Source organism: Neodiprion fabricii, chromosome 6 (assembly GCF_021155785.1).
Source record: "Neodiprion fabricii isolate iyNeoFabr1 chromosome 6, iyNeoFabr1.1, whole genome shotgun sequence".
Lineage (NCBI taxonomy): Eukaryota > Metazoa > Arthropoda > Insecta > Hymenoptera > Diprionidae > Neodiprion > Neodiprion fabricii.
In genome coordinates, this window is record NC_060244.1 from 19,846,780 (window position 1) to 19,863,935 (window position 17,156).

The window sequence follows — 17,156 nt, forward strand, 5'->3', positions numbered from 1 at the left end:
ACACCACCCCATAAAAAGGCATAAACCGCATTTGGCCATCGGCAAAATCAGGCAAGTGTGCACGCGCCACGAACGAAATAAAAATAAAAAGGAGAAGGGGGACATATAACTTCCACTTTTATTCGCAGCAGGAAACAAAGAAGCTGATCGTGATATTGCTTGAGTAATACATGAAATAACGACGTTCGATCAAATCGGTGTTGATATACTTGAAAGTCGAATTTCGTAAGCGACCATTTGGCGAAAACAAAAACTTGTTTGCATGAGGTTAACCAGGGATTGAAATTCTTGAGAATCGCATGTTCAAAATTCTACCTTGAATGACAATAGATAATTATAATTCTAATCGCCCGATTATTGTCAGTTCAGGTTATTCTCGAGATACTGTAAAGCCTGCCAAGTCATGAAGTTGGAACGGACTGTATTGGGCGAAAATCCTTGATGTGGTTTGCAAACGATTTTTACACTACATATTCACATTGAACGCGTTACGACTCGAGCCCTCCGCCGCAACTTCCGGCCATAACCGTGTATAATTCATACCTGACAGGAGAAGACAGCCTCGAGCAGTATTGTTTCCCAAAACTTTCTCTACTCTTTTCTCGAGCCGAGATGCTTCGGGAATCGGTAAGAGGCCAACATTTTAACTGCCCCCAACGGATTCTAAAGGCTGAACAAAAGAGGATCGCTGACTAGCTGGACCAACGATAAAAATTGTTAATAAAAAGACTGCAAGAATTTGACAATCAGAGGACGAAATTCTTGCTGCTGTTGCTGATGTAAATTTTGCTGTTGTTGTTTTTCATTATTTCAACTTATGCACTCCTGGAGACAAAAAATTAATCAAAATATCGCTGCTAGCCGGGTCAAAAGTGCGCAATAAAACGATCATCGCGCAATGCGAATGCGTGCACGACGTCACAATGCGCAGGATAAAACGGTAGGTAGTCAACACACGCGCAGACGTGAGTTGGCGCGTGAATCATGCGTGCGGGACAGCTGCTCGCGTATCTTTCCCCTATCAGACACCCCCTCGGTCCACCCTATGGCCACCCTATGGCCACCCTATGGCCACCCTATGGCCACCCTATGGCGGTACAGTCACCCTCCCCATCCGACCATATGAAAAACGCGGTTGAACACGATATCACGCATCAAACGCACGCTGCGCGCATCCCGATATTGTATACAACCTTACACGCTGCACATCTCGGAAGCTTCGTCGAGGGCTGGTGATATTCGAAAGCGGTTGCAGTGTGTGTATAAGAGGAGTACAGACAGGGGGATGAAAAATCAATTTTACCTCTGTCTATGTACTCTGTACTTTACGTATTTATTTTTTTTTTTTTTTTTTAGCACAACTATTCTCAATTAGTTCTCTGTAAAGCGGTTTGACCAAGTTACTGTCTTTCGCTAAATTAAAAACCATGGCCAGCATCATCGGGAATGAGACGCTCAAGTAACTGACTTTTTGTTGGGATTTATACTAAAATTGGGTAGTAAGTTTTTGTGTGAATAGAACTCTTTGACTTCTTGCAAGCAATATTTTGTTATTAACATTACAAGAATTGACTAATTTCGGTGTCACGTACCCGTAAAATTTTTCGTATATAATCAGAATAGTTCTGACCATTGTAACCACGTATTGAAGTTTGCTTGTTCGTAGAGCATTGCCTCGTTTCTTTCACAGATTGTAACGCCCAACGGCTAAAATCCTAGTCCCGAAACGTGTCAAGGAGTAATAACTCAATACGAGGTCAAGTGGAGTGAAGTATGACCGTATAAGTTGAAACGTTACGTGGTAAATTGAAGCCTTGTAAGCTGACCTGCTCGTAAGTTATACCACAATGAACGAGAGTCAGCATTTCAGTTGTTGCCCATACTTTTGGCGTGAATAAAGTAGTAAAGCGAGAACTGAATCGGTGTTATTTAAATTCAGTCTCGAGAAATGCATAGAAGAAACATTCGCTGACGCAGTGCAATGTGTGAGGTCTCGTAACCCAATTAAAATTATTTCTTCACCGCGAACATACCTGCACGCGCAAGACCGAGCTGGATTTGACAGGTACGTTGGTCGGTAGATTCCTCCCCAGCACCCAGCCGGGATTTTCATCCCCAATATCGCGACCTGCAAACTCGTCGGCTCACGCCAGACTCCAAGGTTCACGGGGGGTGCAAAAGAGACCCTCTCCTCGAACCAAAATCGGTCACGGACTTGCAACGTGCTTTGCGACACCCGTACGAACCTTTTACACGGCACAAAGGGACCAGGGAACCCCCAACGGATTCAGGGTTGTTCTTGTTACAGCGACGGGCTGGCGGTCCGTGGGTGGAGAAAAACTCCGGTATCACGTGGCAGGCACATGCTAGAAATCCCGCGTAACGTAAATTCAAGAACTAAGTTTCTGCTGTGCACGGATTAGAGATAAGTGGAGATGAGCGTATATTGGCAACCGTCAAGAGCTGAGACACGACTTCACAAGAACACAATCTGGACAGGATTTGATCAAGTCCACCCAATTGTTGAAACAACAGTCATTCGTCGAGTCTTTTCCAATCACGCGAAACAGATCTTTTTTCGTTACATGCACAAATGTAAAAGTTCCGTCGTACACATTGTTATACGCGATTTTATCAAAAACAGTGAAAGATGTAAAAAGCAGTAAAAGTTAAACCCAGAATATCATTCTACAGTCTCTGTTTTCGACATGCGAATGAAATTTCACAATCAACAAGCTAAAACATCCGAACGCAAAGCAAAGTTTTTCCCAAGTCAGATTTAGATGTAAAACTTATAACGCATCCAGCAGACAAAAATCTTTCTCTGCATATATTTACACCAGACCTCACATGTGTCACCCTAACGTGTTATTGCAGGAATTATGTGGGAAATGGGAGAAGACGGGGATAAATGGAGGATTTGATCCTGCATACAGCGTCGAATGCACGGGAGCAAACCGTGATGAACGTAACTGACGGAAATTTTTCCACTCTCCTCAACTTGAAGATGTGCATGATAAAATTTCATCTTTCACCCCCCAGGTGCCCTCTTATATTGCATCTTGTGTGCACGTTTGATACCTTTTTAATCGATCGACACAACTAGCAATCAGATCTTCAAACCAAATGTTAGAACATTTTAAAGCATTTCACCACGGTCACGAATGAAAATGAATAACTAATCGTATTTTCTCGTGCTCATTGCCAGATACTCAAGTCCAAATCGAGAGATCTGATTCTGAATCGAAAGATTGTCCTATTTTCTGCTGATTTTACTGAAATCACGTGGTAAGCTAGGTTGAAACTTGAAGAAAGGAATGGATGACCAGTGTGTTTGTGGTAAATCTTGGAACTTTGTCCACCTACGCCAGTTTTCCCGCGTTTTCTTCACCGGTGCACCGAAAACTCTTGGTCTCATCCTCTGTCTGGAAGTCAGGAAGATCACTTGGCTCAAGTATGCTTGGCTCAGCCGATGCTAAGGAACAGCTGACTGCTCCTGTGTTTACCGACTGGGAAGTACCAAAGGAAGTCCCAGTAACCGATCCCTTGGCAGCCGATAGAATCAACCACGGAACAAGCTGGATACCCTGATTTCTTTCCTCAAGATCAAGAGGGTGGAAGTTGTCGTGAGTGGTGGTCAGCCAGAATTATCGACGAGCATACCTTGGCGAGAGGGAGTTGGTGGTACGAGTCTGGAATAACTCAAGGAACATCCAGGCCAACGTTTTCTCGCCATGAAGTACATAGCGTTGACCCGTTCGATTGGCAATATCTTTCTAATTATTAATTAACTTCTCAGTTCATTCGAAAGCATTAATTAATAGCTTGGAAAATTTACTGAACATAACCTCTATCACTGTCGTGATCTGACATTAGAATGGACCATGGTACGAACATTTTTGAGTATAATTTCGATAACAACAAACATGAAAAAGGGGCCTAAACCGTAGGTTGACAATGATTGGTTGAAACGACGCTCTGGAATGACAACAAATGATAGTTCCTCGATACCTCAACAATTCCCGAACACCGCCCACGCGAATAAATTCATCATCTAGATGACACGTGACTCGGCGAAAGTGGAATCAGCCAAGCTTGGCAGCTGAACGAACATTCGAATAAGGGAAACTGGAGCGCTATTAGAGAGGAGACACGTGTCTGAGGTGTGATTTGATTTTCTAAAAATAGGTGAAACTAGGAAGGGAATTTCCTGAGAAATGTACTGCAGGATCGGGGACGAGTAAATGGAGCGCACATGGCACCGCGGTTCGGTGTTTTTAAGGTGAGGGTTCCGCTCATGTAGCCCCCCATCAGACATCCGGAGGAAGTTATCGCGCGCCGTTGGCTGCATGGCTTCTTACACCAACACGTGGGCCTTGCGCGACATGTTATAACTGTGTGTATCAATATCACAACCACCCTGCATGGTTTTATACTCGCATCCGGCGCGATGCGGCAAGCCTGAAATTTCATAAATATTTTCAACTACGGGTTATCACAGCTTTGGCGCCTGACAAGAGGGTCACATAATTCACAGACACGACACACCCGGTGGATCCGGAGCTGCTGCTGAAAACTGATAAACTGATAAAACTGACGCCGATATACGATTAACCACGTGATCGATTTACGGGCAATGAACTCTCGCCTCGGAAAATACACGACTATTTTACGATTGTAAAAGAAAAAAAAAACTGGAGTCCGTAGACTCGACACTCTGGCCGTGAAGGATCCAAATTTTTCGTACCAGGATTATGCTCATCAAATATAACGTGTATGAAAAAATGTGCATAATAATAGATTCGAGCATTGTTTCTCTTTTTCTAGATTTGTGTACGGTCAAATATCTTTTTTTCTGCATCAAAAACGATTATTTAAATTTGAAAGAAGGTCTTGAAGTACTAGTTAAAAAAAATGATTTCAAAATAGGATTGGATTAAATATCTCCGGAACAATTTTGAAGTCCCGCGTTTTTAACATCATGCAAAATGAAAGCGAGCCAACATGAGTTTCATATATAAACATTTTCAACGCGTACGTCATAGGATAGACTGTCAGATGCTAACGGTGAAGAAGAGAGACTTGGGATGTCCATGCAGTTGGCAGAATGTTGTTATGGGGCCTTATTCAAATGTAAGAATTCATTCATCGTGGCGCGCAGACAGGCGAATGTATACGAACAGGTATACATAATACATATAGTGGGCGTAAGTGAAGCAAAAGGGGCGCAAAGTAATTGAGCATCGTATACGAAGGAAGCGCTTTCAGCTGTGATTCCTTCCTTTGGCTAACGTTTCTCTTCATCCTGTTTCCACCAAGAAGCACGCGCCATGTCCGGGGCGCGTCTATCTTCTTTCTCGTTTTATCATCTCTTCCGTCTCTTTCGAGAAACAGGTGAGTATACGATAGACACGCAGTTCATGCGACAAAGACCCTTATTTCCGCCTCTACGACACATCTTGCAATGACGTCATATCGTATTCTTCAGCGTTTTTTCTCTCTAATCGTTTTAATTTCTTCACTATGAGTCGTCGAAGAAGTTGTGGCTAATTTGATGAAAACAAATTTGTGCTAGTTTCTTCTAGTTATAGAACGTGACAATTGGTACGACCAGTATACATAGGTTTTCGCTTCCCGACTCAATCTGTACTCTCTCTCTTCTCCCTAGCTGGAGTAAAAATAAATACGAAAACGGAGGGATCAAGAAGATCCTGTAGGGGTTGAATTTTTCTTCTAGAGGATGCGCGGAGCATACTATTTTTAGAAAAAACCGTTTCTTAAACATTGAAATAGTCACTGGAAGGGGCGGCGGGGGGGGGGGAGGGGGGCCTAAAAATAAATGACAAGCGTAATAAACTCGGAGCAAGGAAAGCTGTACTTTGAAAGACAAAAGTTGAAATTGGTAGAAATTGAATCGCTTCACTTGTTCCAATTTCTCTCTCAAAGTAACGGTCAGCTAATTCTATGTCAACTTTTGATCCGCTCTCAAGTACCGAAAATCGAAATATGCATTGCACAGTAACGTCGCATAGACCGTTCGATCGTCGAAAAGATAGACGTAAAACATCAATTAAACATAACTTCACACCTGAGACAACGCTGCTGCTGCACCAAGCGGATAAAAAGACAGTAGAAGAGAAGAGGTCAACAAACTATTCATGATTCATGATCGAATGTATAATGGAACGTAACGAGACGACTACACGTCTCTAGGACTGCACGCTATGCATATTATGCACACGTTTATCACACCAGCACGAGTCTGACATGACAATAAAAAGATTTTCACGCCGGCAAGTCAAATGGGTGTCTAAAAAGAGTACTTTCAAACTGTTGCGTATTCTTCCAGCTGATGAGGTGCAGAAAATATATCCGATTCTTTGACGCCTGCCCGTCGTAGTTTCTTTAAATTTATCAAGGTACAAATCATTCGAGAAAACAAAAAAAAACATGTATGAATTCGAAACGATTTTCTAATCAGGCTGAGTGCTGATGATCATGATCGATTAACAGCTGGAAACGCGATTCGTGTCTACCTACATGGCGGTGGTATTTGAGCGATGATGAATAACTTGATCCGTTAACTTCTATCTTGAATGTGCCCATATTATTCGATACTACGTACGAAATATTAGGCTGCGAATTAGATATACCTACCCATATGTAGGAATAATAATCGCATGGAGTAGGCAGGATCAAACCGCCCGCACACCGAACTATCCGAGCATTGTAGGTAGGTACACGCATAGAGCTGACTACGACTAGACAATACCGCGACTACCGTGCACGTTTGATTGCGTTTGATACGGGGTGATATGTAGGGGGGAAGGAGGAGGAGGAGGAGGAGAGGGGGGGGGGGGGATAATAAGGGACCAAGAGCGAGGGAGCAAATAAATAATCGATAGGTATAACAGCCACGCGAAGAGAAAGAGGGTTGGGTGAGAGAACTGTGTTCGTTGACTCCTGTTTGCGGCACTGGCGTAGCTCACGACTAGTACAGCAAAATGTTAACCCATCATTGAGTGAGATCGTTTTTTTTCGATAAACCTTGGGAGTATCATTTCTGTGCCTTCTTAAGGATACTTTGATAGGCGTGTTATACAGCGCAGTTCGTCAAATGGTTTGCGTTTGAAGATGGTTAATTCTACTCGATAGTTGAGTAACCCTTTTCAGTGTAACGTTATTGGGAATATCGATGCATGTAAAAGAGGGCGGAACGGCGCATGATGCTGTTAGAAATAATCGAACGAGAGCGATCGGTAGATTGAATCCACACAGGTGGCAAGTTCGATGGAAATGATTTGAAAGGTGGGAAGAGGAGGTATGGAGAAGTGGCTGGTTCCATGGATCCCATGGAGTGCGTCAGCGTGGCAGCTGAGGAGGTAAACCTTGGCAGTCTACGACAATGTTTCGTGGCACGAGCCTCGTCCGAGGGTTGGGGTCACGGCGCTCAAGGTATTACCTACTACAAGTATACGGTATGCATGGCTATAGGGGTGGCGTGTATTGAACTGTGCCAGGTGGTTCAGAGCCAGTCGCCCTTATTCTTTCGCGGCGTATGCGTTCATCGGTGAATGAGTGCGTGCGTTGGTACACAAGTGCGTTTACTGTACTCGATGCTCTGCGTGCACAGTCACTACGTATATCTGCCGCGTATGTGCATGCCATGCCTACAGGCAGGTTTGAGCGTGTCGAGGTGCGTGCGAAGAGGTGGGAAGAGGTGAAGGCAGAAAAAGTAGAGAAAGTACACCGGAACGATCTTGATTAATAAGGGACAAGAACAACAAAGAGGGGAATACCCCGGAACAATTTGTTGTGTACACTGTCCTCAGTTTTCAATTATACGTTAAAAACATTCAAGTTCATTGTTCAATTCATTATTCGTTTTTGGGTCAACTTTCCACCTAGCAAATATACTTCCATTAGAATTTTGTGACGCCTACACGAATGAAAAATATTGTGACAGATATGAAAAGTATTTGGAACGACTGAGGACACACGGAATTTTTTCGGGTTATGCTGGCAAACTGACACTGTGTCATGATTAAGGGAATAGTAGGTACTAGGTATCGAAAAGAAGGACATTATGTACCTGTGAGAAGTTCCGATCGTTGAACTTTGATGGAAAACTAAAGTTGCTGCTACTACTGTAATTCGATAATGAACTTCTGATGGGTAAATGTAAGCTAGATAGTTATTTGAGAGTGAGATATGGTGAAATTATAGTTAAATATTGCATTGATCTATTGATGTATTATTCGAACTCATTTCGATCAAACTTGATCGATCGAAATTTCAGGTACTTTCACAGACACTCATCAGTCATGGTACGACTCACTCTATTCGTCTGGTTCATCATTTCAATTCTATCAATAAATATTTCACATCGATCATGCAGTCATAGATCATGAATCGACAGTAAAAGACTAACCTCAACTAACAATAACCTTGATTTGACAACTCCGGCAAAGTCGAGTTGTTTTCAACCTCGAACCTTCGATTGTTCGCAATTTTTGCAAAAAGAAAGGGACTCTCGTACAACCTGGACTAGTTTAACCCTGACGCTGGCGATCGAAGCTACATGGTCGAGTTATCGATTGCTAGGTTAGCAGTCCTCGTCAACGGACTGCAAGCTGCCGTTACAGAGTGTATCGGCACAGCAGTAAGCACCCTGCAGACTACCTAATGACCCCACGAAACTAAGAGAGCGAAACACGCGTCCGTGTGACACGCGTGACACGTGCCACTCGTCTCTCAGTAAGACAGTTAATCACGCCACTGACTTTCTCTCTCTTCCTTGCTCCCTATCGTTCGTTAGATCTTTGCTTCTATGATATTATGCGAATTTTATGACACTGGTTAATTGGTTCTTACTCTCGCTTTCGATACTTTTCTATACACAAAAGGACGAAACTTGACACGTTACAGCTCATCGAAATGCGGGTTCAACAGCACAAATTTTCCAGGGTAAACAATGCGTGGGAAGATAATTTAAAAAAAAAAAACAATAAACTGCTATTCCAAGACATACACGAGACGTAACGTTCGTCCCAAATTTGCATGGTGCAAGGTGACATACTTTTGTTATGGCGTTCGTACTAGTTGCATTAGATCCTATAATATAATAAAGTAAAAGTACTAATAGATAACTTCAACTTTTAACACACGTGTTAACCAGTTAGCCACAGGGCATGCGTCTCCTACCACAATCCTCCGAGCTTCCTTCCTCTCTTTTCATTCTTCGAAATGAAGCTAGCAAGAAGTCAAATGACTTCAACACTTCTATAAAACGGAGTTCGAACATCTAACGTTATTTCGTTGAAAGGACTGGGTAGAGGTCGTTGACCTCGTTCAAAGGAAACATGCCTCCGAAGCTATTGCCTGTGATTTCACTTTGGTCTCGTTGGTGTACCGCATTGAGCCAAGTACAAGCGTCGATGATCACGCATCGACAGAAACAAAGCAACCAACTAACAACCTCACCGGTTTGTCGTAAACAGAGACGTGGTTTTAATGAAGGTACCGCCGCTAATTCAACCCAAAACGAAACGGAGGCGCTAGGCACATATGCTGACATATGTCGCCCCGTATCGGCGGCGCGTGCTCAAGATATTGTAAGAGGATCTCGCAGCTATAGTAGCGGGGCAAAAGACCCGGGGTGCCTACCGGTCAACTTCGTGCAGGGGCTGCTCGGGGGCGGCGCGGCTTCCTGGTTACGGACGGTGACTCCCCCGGTAAAACTTTGCCTGTGATGCGTATGCGTGTACGTGTGTGTGTATTTGTGAGTAAAACACTCGCAGCATGCGAGCAAGCGAGATCGTTGCACCAGGTCTACGATTGCAACCAGAACATGGCACAGCAGAGAGAGAAGAGAAAAAGAGAGGAAAGGGGGAACGAAGAGGGCCATGTGTTCCTCGAGTTGGTGTGTATGGTGGTGAAGTCTTTCCGTGGAATTGCCGAGAGACTGCTATAACAGGTTGAGATCCGCCGACCGTGAACGCCGGAATGCACATACTGACAGACAAATTTCATTCTCGATTATAGCTCATCGCGATATGGGATAAAATCCTTAATTCGATACTTCATAGCCTCGGAAGTTTCGTGAACATGATTGACGGAGAGGGTTGTATAGTATTTGTGTAATTTAAATTCAGAGAAACTTTATTTTTTAAAAGAAAATTTTTAACCCACGCCTGAAGACGATTAGTGAAAAAGACCGAACCATCGCAGTGACGGGTTGAAGAATTATTTCACGCTCAATTAGAATACTTAATTCTGTTATAAACAACCCATCCAATAATCCATCTACTAAAATGTGGGATTATCTGGTTCTATAGGGACAAAATAAGCGAGTAGCTATTAGCTACGGCCTAATTCCTATTTAGTTTCTCCTTCCCCATTAATAATTCCCGCTCAATATGTACCTACCTTCCTGTTCTCTCACACATGTCCGCAACACGTTCGACGATTAGGATGGAACGTGTTCAATCTACACACGCGTTTTCAATGTGTTTGGATAAAACACACACACACACACACACACCCACGTTGTCAAGCGTGCCGCTCGTTCACGTGGGGATAGGTATTCACTAATGCAGCGACTATTCGCCATGTGCAGACTCCCACGTGTCTAACGGTCGCGTTTGTGTTATCGAAGGACACCGGGAACGGAGGGGCCTTCCGAAGCCCTGATAGGCATGATTCGCTAGCTCTCCTACAGCCACGCGCCACAGACCAATGGGAGTCATATACCCGGATCGACATATGTGGCGCATCCCGGCTAATTTGACCCTTCGCTTGTCGCGAGTGCAGGGCACGAAGGGCCGTTACGAATGGAGTGACTTCGCCGGTTATGAATCGATTTCATTTTTTCTCCATCCCCCCCTCCCCACTCCTTGTCCGATAATCAGTTTGGCATTGCCGTTTTCTTCACCCTCTCGTTTTTGTTCGCGCAGGAATAGAGGAGTTCCATAAGAATGGTCTGGATGGTAGAGCGTTCAGAGATACATAATCACGTGCAAGGTATAACGGGCGAGCGTCGTTGTGATAAGAGCAACGCCCACGTTTCGAATGTTTCATGTATTTATACCGCAGATATGGTATTAGGAGAGAAAACGGTCGAGCGTCGCTTCGTGTCTGTAATATAAAAAGTCACCTTATCACAGATATGGGAATAAAATTAACCGACCACCGAGCTACGCGGTTAACTTGTGAAGCGCTTCGGTGCACAACGTTGCGCGGTTCGTGCTTTTTTTCTGATTTCCTAGTTTCCGCATTTTGCAGGTGATATACCATATGGTCTATTAGAATATATTATACGTTTACTTCTCGCGGTATAACTACACATGCCGTTGAAATATTTATTTGCCAATCGTTGGGCGAGAAAAGAAAAATCCATAATCTGTCGTTATCAATTTAGAATTTATTAATTGATATTTAATTAAATTAAGCGATTAGGGACTCTTGGCAATTGAATACGAGCACCGCGATAATTGTTGAATGTAGATGCAGTAGAAGAGGAATTACCATTTATGCCTATAATACGTATACGATTGAGTATAATAGCCCATATGGCGTTGCATGTGTTCTCGTCATGTGAATACAGCAGTTAAATGGTATAGATGTTCACCAAACCAGGACTATCTACCTGTGCCATGCCTTATACCTACCTACGGAATTTGAAATTTATTCTAATATAATACAGTCGGCGCTTGAAACAATATGGTCGGTGCATGCGATTATGCATGTAAAGCACTTGTTCAATACATAGGCGATGGCCGGTGCACGAGGGAGTTGTGAAAAATTCCGGTAAATTGAAATTTGGGGAAATTTTGTGATAAACGGTAAAATGCGAGATTGGCAACGCCGTTAAGAAGGCGTTGATTAATTTTGTCGAGACCGTTCAGCGCCGCTGAATCGTGAAGCAGAAGCTCAAGTAATGAAAAAAGGAACAAGATAGGACAATTATAATGGTCGAAAAGTGATACCGTGTCTTATTATAGGTGTGGGGATAATTAATCGAACCGTGAGCCGGTCGCGCATAACGAACCGGCGAATGTTGAAGGAAGGGGTTTCTTGCAGAGGCTTCCGTCCGCCAACGGAAGGAATTCACCTTGGAGCTAACGGAGCTGGAAGGCGCGCGCGTTGTAAAAATTTATTTGATCGAGACGACGGGACGTTATTATACAACGTAGCGCAAAGGAGTAAAACGCATGGCGGGATCAAGGTGGGCGCCCGGAATGAGATCCTTCTTTGGTATATAATATATCCGTTAAGGGATAAATTTTGAAATGAAATTAGGGGATGGATGCTGGTTGCCGTTGGGTTTTCGTTACCCAAGTTCAGGGGGACGGGACAGACGACCTTCCTCCGCACCCTTATGAAATCAAGATATCTACTGCGAGCCGGGAATACGTCGCAGGTATATCGAAGACTCCTCTGCATCGATTGACTCCTGCAAGCCGACGTAACGGACTTCCAGGACTTCCCGGTCTGGTTTATTGTCAACCTCTTTTCCGGCATCGAACGCGTTCCGTTCAGTAGTAGGTACCTAACGCAGTTAGATAGAAGAAGTCTCCTACAAAGAAGTATTCCTCAAGTGTGAGTACAGAAGTATGAACTAACTCCACAAGTGACGGTGATATTTTTTTTTTTTTTTAGCAATAAAGTCGCGGATGTTTTAACACACCACCACTCAAAAATAACCGATTCGTCCTTGAGGACCAGTGAAGGCGGCGGTACTTGAAATTTCATTGTCGTGCGCACGCTGCGGCGAAAACATTGAAATAGAGTTTGTGACGTAGTATAAAAGAGAATGAGGAAGAGGCGGAAGCCTTTGGGATGCAGCGAGTGCGGGACGATGAGCCGCGGAGAATCCGTTTGGAGTGGTAGTAAGAGCAGATGATTCCGGCACTTTTACGGATCCCTTTAAAACATGCAAATGCATCACGGTAGGTAGAGAGACAGTGGAAAGCCTGTTCGCCGGTCTGGTTTACCTGCGAAAAAGGCATGGAGGCAGACAAGGCGCGCGTGCACCGGTTTCTCCTCCCAGTGTATGTACACACATCGTGCCGCGATGATCCTCCTTCGGTAGTTTGATCCTCCGGCACGTGGAGGAGCACCTCCCACAGGAAGACGACATCCTGCACCTTGTGCCCCGGCACCTCGTGTCCTTTGGCCTTCGCGTTGCGCGCACTATGCGCTCGTGATATGCAGATATGCAGCCTGTACCTTCGTTTCATCTGCAGGACATTTCGCAACAATTTCTACCAGTGAGTTACGTGGGCGTCGCGTCATCTTCTGGATTCTAAAGTGCAGGATAGATTGCGAACGACGTTCTTGGTCTGCTTCGTCCACGAATTATAAGGATGTGGGAATACCGATCGAAAAAAGATATCCTATATCACACTTTTGTTTTATTTTCCGAGTGATTACTCAAGTCATTCCATTGTCAAAGTTTGGGAGATGGTAGAGTTTACAAATTTGCTTGCGGTTGATTCTCACTAGCTTTGAGGTTATGGCAGGGTACTCCTTGGCCAAATCCCGCGTTTTTTGATAGTTGTTAATTATCCTTTTGCAAACTTCTCTTAGCAATCAGACAAGCACAATCATGAACCCTATCTTTTGCTAGATTTTGAAGAGATTGCATGGCTGAGTAGAAAAATTCTCTTCACCGATTGCTTCGTTCTCCTCATTCGCATAGTCGCCACCGAATTTCAATTCCATATCCTCTCTCGCATAATCAATTCTACAGTTAATTTTGACAATCAAGTATATCCATGAATTGAACCGACCGCCATGACATAACCTAAACTGTGTAAAGCCCTGATTCATGGCGGAAAGTATGTACCAAATCATACACGATGTACCCGTAGGCACAATAAACTGGGCGATAATTTGGCGCCGGAAGTCTGTCTTTAATTTCTTGATTTCTCGGAGGCATAACCGCGCCCGTTTCGAATCCGGTACTTATTACTTCCATTATTCCAGAAACATATATATATATGTGCGTGTGTGTGTGTGTGTGTGTATACGTATACAGCGCCGTATAAGGTTTGGGCCGTAATTTTCACCGGGAACGGCACAATGGTGACACCTTGTCGCTATTGTCGACCGTCGGAGCAGTAGACGTGGTGAACACATGCGCTCGCTCGCGCGAACCTTAAGAATACACTGCGCTTATGCACGCTAGAAAAGCGTACGTAGTGCAAAGAGAGCCGAGCTCGTGCTCCCCCGAAAACGGTGTCAGACAGGGCAGCGGAGGGTTGCACTTCGGGACCCAGGGACCCGAGGGAGTTGGGGACCCCGGGGATCTGGGGAACCTGGGGGACCTGGGGGACCAAGGCGAGGCGCAGCCGGCACGTGCCCAACGAATTTTTCACCCAACGGATATCCGAGGCACCGCGAGACGCCCCGGGAAGGGTCCTCGACCGAAGGAGAAGAGGAACTTGATTTTCAGAATAGCTTTCGAAAATTGTCATCACATGCAATTTACCGAACGGAAAATCCAGAGGCCGTAATCGTTCGGGAAAGTTTATTTATACTCGAACCTCGAAATTAAGAACTTGTGTCACGGACAGCCCGAAAACCCAAAACCTGTTGAACTGATTTCAAAAAGACCACCTGAAGCTAATAAAGTCGAATGTAAGTATAAATTACGTCCCAGTGAAGCAGGAAAAAATTGTTAAACAATATATTGCAGCTGTGAACGCTTTGCTATTCACAACGTCAGAGAATTCACATTATTTCATACTTGTTTCGTTAAAAAAAATTTATCTGGCGAGTCCAATTTTGAGGGAAAATAACTCAGTTTGTTCGAAAACGAATTATGTGCAAATTGTCAGAGACAGATATTCTTTCGTTGACCGGACCGTTGTGAACAAAAAATCCGATACGCATAATCATCATAATTTACAGATGATAAACTTACGATTCAGCGAGAAATACATCATTCTTATCAAAAATCTAACTCAGACGATTTGTGGAGAATTCATTTACGAATAAAATATTCTTCATCAGAATCGAAAATGTGATGTGAATTTTTTCAGCCGGTCATAGCGTAGAATAAAGTAACTCATCTGGTGTTGATAAAATGCGATCATATATTTACAATTAAAGTTTCGCATTTTTTCGTATTGCGAGGACTTTTTTACTTCAACACCGTTTTGGTCTGACTTTAGAGTAAGAAGATAATGTGAAGAATAAATTTGGTTTATTTTTCTCGCTGTCATCGCCTGTCATACCCAAAACACTTCACTCCCATTTCAATTAATTTTACAACAAAACAATCACTTCGTTACGAGATCGCTCACGTAGTTTTTTTCTTCGCTCTGGAGTACAATATTCGAAGGCGCTTGAAATTGCAGGCGTGCAAGAAACAGTATAACACGAAAACCAGGATGAAGATAGAGCAGGATTGCAACAATTACCGTCGTCATTCCACATGATTGTATTTATCCATCACGTCTATATTTGCAAACAAGATTCGACGAGTTGCACGAGCAATCTAAAAACAAATCTGCTTGGAGCCACGATTGTACACAAAACCCATAAACTCACCCACGTCCACAGCCTCGCGAAAGTGAAATGAAACTAAAACTTTCGGTCTTTCCCGCCACAGAGTCGCGTGTCAAAATTGTTCTTTTTGCGCTGTAACGACATTATCGGATGCCGCAAGATTCGGGAAACCACAGGGCCGATACTTGTACCGAAAACTGGGCACAAATCCGAAGATTAAGCGCTCAACTTCAATATCGGATTATTCTAGTCAGCACAAATTTTCAAGATCTGCACAGCTGCAGGAATTCCGTATAACGCGAGTAATATTTTCATCCCCGCCGGGAACCGCGTTGCTGATAAAAATGCAGCGTGTCGACGTTAAAATCAACTTGAGGCAATGTTATACGTCGTTGTCGTCGTACGGTAAGGTATCAGATTCCTTTCGCAGGAAACAGGCCAACCAACCGTGCGAAGCATTTGCCAACTGGAAACTGTCTTATCTTAGGTAAACACGAAAAAACCGTTTGACAACTCCGCCAACTGCGACACAAGTTAGCGTTTCACACGTGCTCGTGCAAGTTTACCAGACTCCGGACGATGCGTCCTGCGAAACGAATTCGGGACTTTTTTAAAATTTCTATTGAGAAATTGGTTAGAGGGGATTTTTGCCAACGAACCGAAAACGCGGCAGCTAGAATTGCAATTATTGTTCCTAAAATTTTCCCGCTCTGTGTTCACGATGCAGCCCGCGAACAAATTATTCCGGTTGTGTAAAAAGTTGATTAGTTATTCGGCCCGCGACCGTTAAAGGTTGCCAAAGTGCATCCTTCGTCTTCGGAAATGTTGCGCTACTTGCCTTACCGGCCTTACAGGATATGCTGATGAGGCGGCGTGACGGCCAGGTTGCAAAAGCCGTCCCCCTCAACCCTTTCAGCTATATACTAGATAGTTAGGTACTTTAAGGATCCTGCGCTCACGGGACATTTAAATTTTAAATCCCGATCGGAAAACCATTTCTCTCCCAGTCCTCCGAGGTAAGACTCCATTAGACTGCGCGTTCTCTTGGTTCTTCTTCCTCCGTACGTCTGTTGACTTTTTATACGTTTCTTTCCGTTTCTCCTTCTTTTTTTCCTTTCCTCGACACAGATACGGACGGTTGCGTATGAGGCATTCCTCTATGCCAAACCGACCTGTACGGATGACCCTCACCATGGGTGTGTTTTTTTCATTTTCAACTATGGTGTAGAGTGTATAAAATAAAACATCTTTCACCGGGTTTTAGATTGTTTGGACCACGAGTTTGATTTTTACTGCTCCGAAAAACACGAAAGCTCAATTTTCGAACGAAAAACCCCGATCAATCGGCTTCGAATTTTTCTCATGAATTTTTTGTTAAAAAAGTTTTTTGTCACGTTTTACTTACTTTTAGGGTCTCAAAATTTTCGTTTTTTAACATAAAATTCATGGCAAAAATTTACAGCGAATCAATTAGGATTATTTGTTCAAAAATTTAATTTTTGTGTTTTTGAGAGCAATAAAAATCAAACCCGTAGTCGGAAAAATCTAAAACTCAGTGAAAGATAATTTTTTCATACAGTCTACGCCATACTTAAAAATAAATGAAATTGCCGATAATTCGGGCCAGACGTGGGTCAGTT

General features: G+C 43.6%; 1 protein-coding gene across 3 annotated transcripts in view; it reads right to left on the reverse strand.

Annotated features, from left to right (window-relative positions):
- The window catches only part of LOC124185719 (M-phase inducer phosphatase-like), an 88,284-nt gene that overhangs the window by 63,343 nt on the left and 7,785 nt on the right, over positions 1–17,156 (reverse strand). The window lies entirely within an intron of this gene.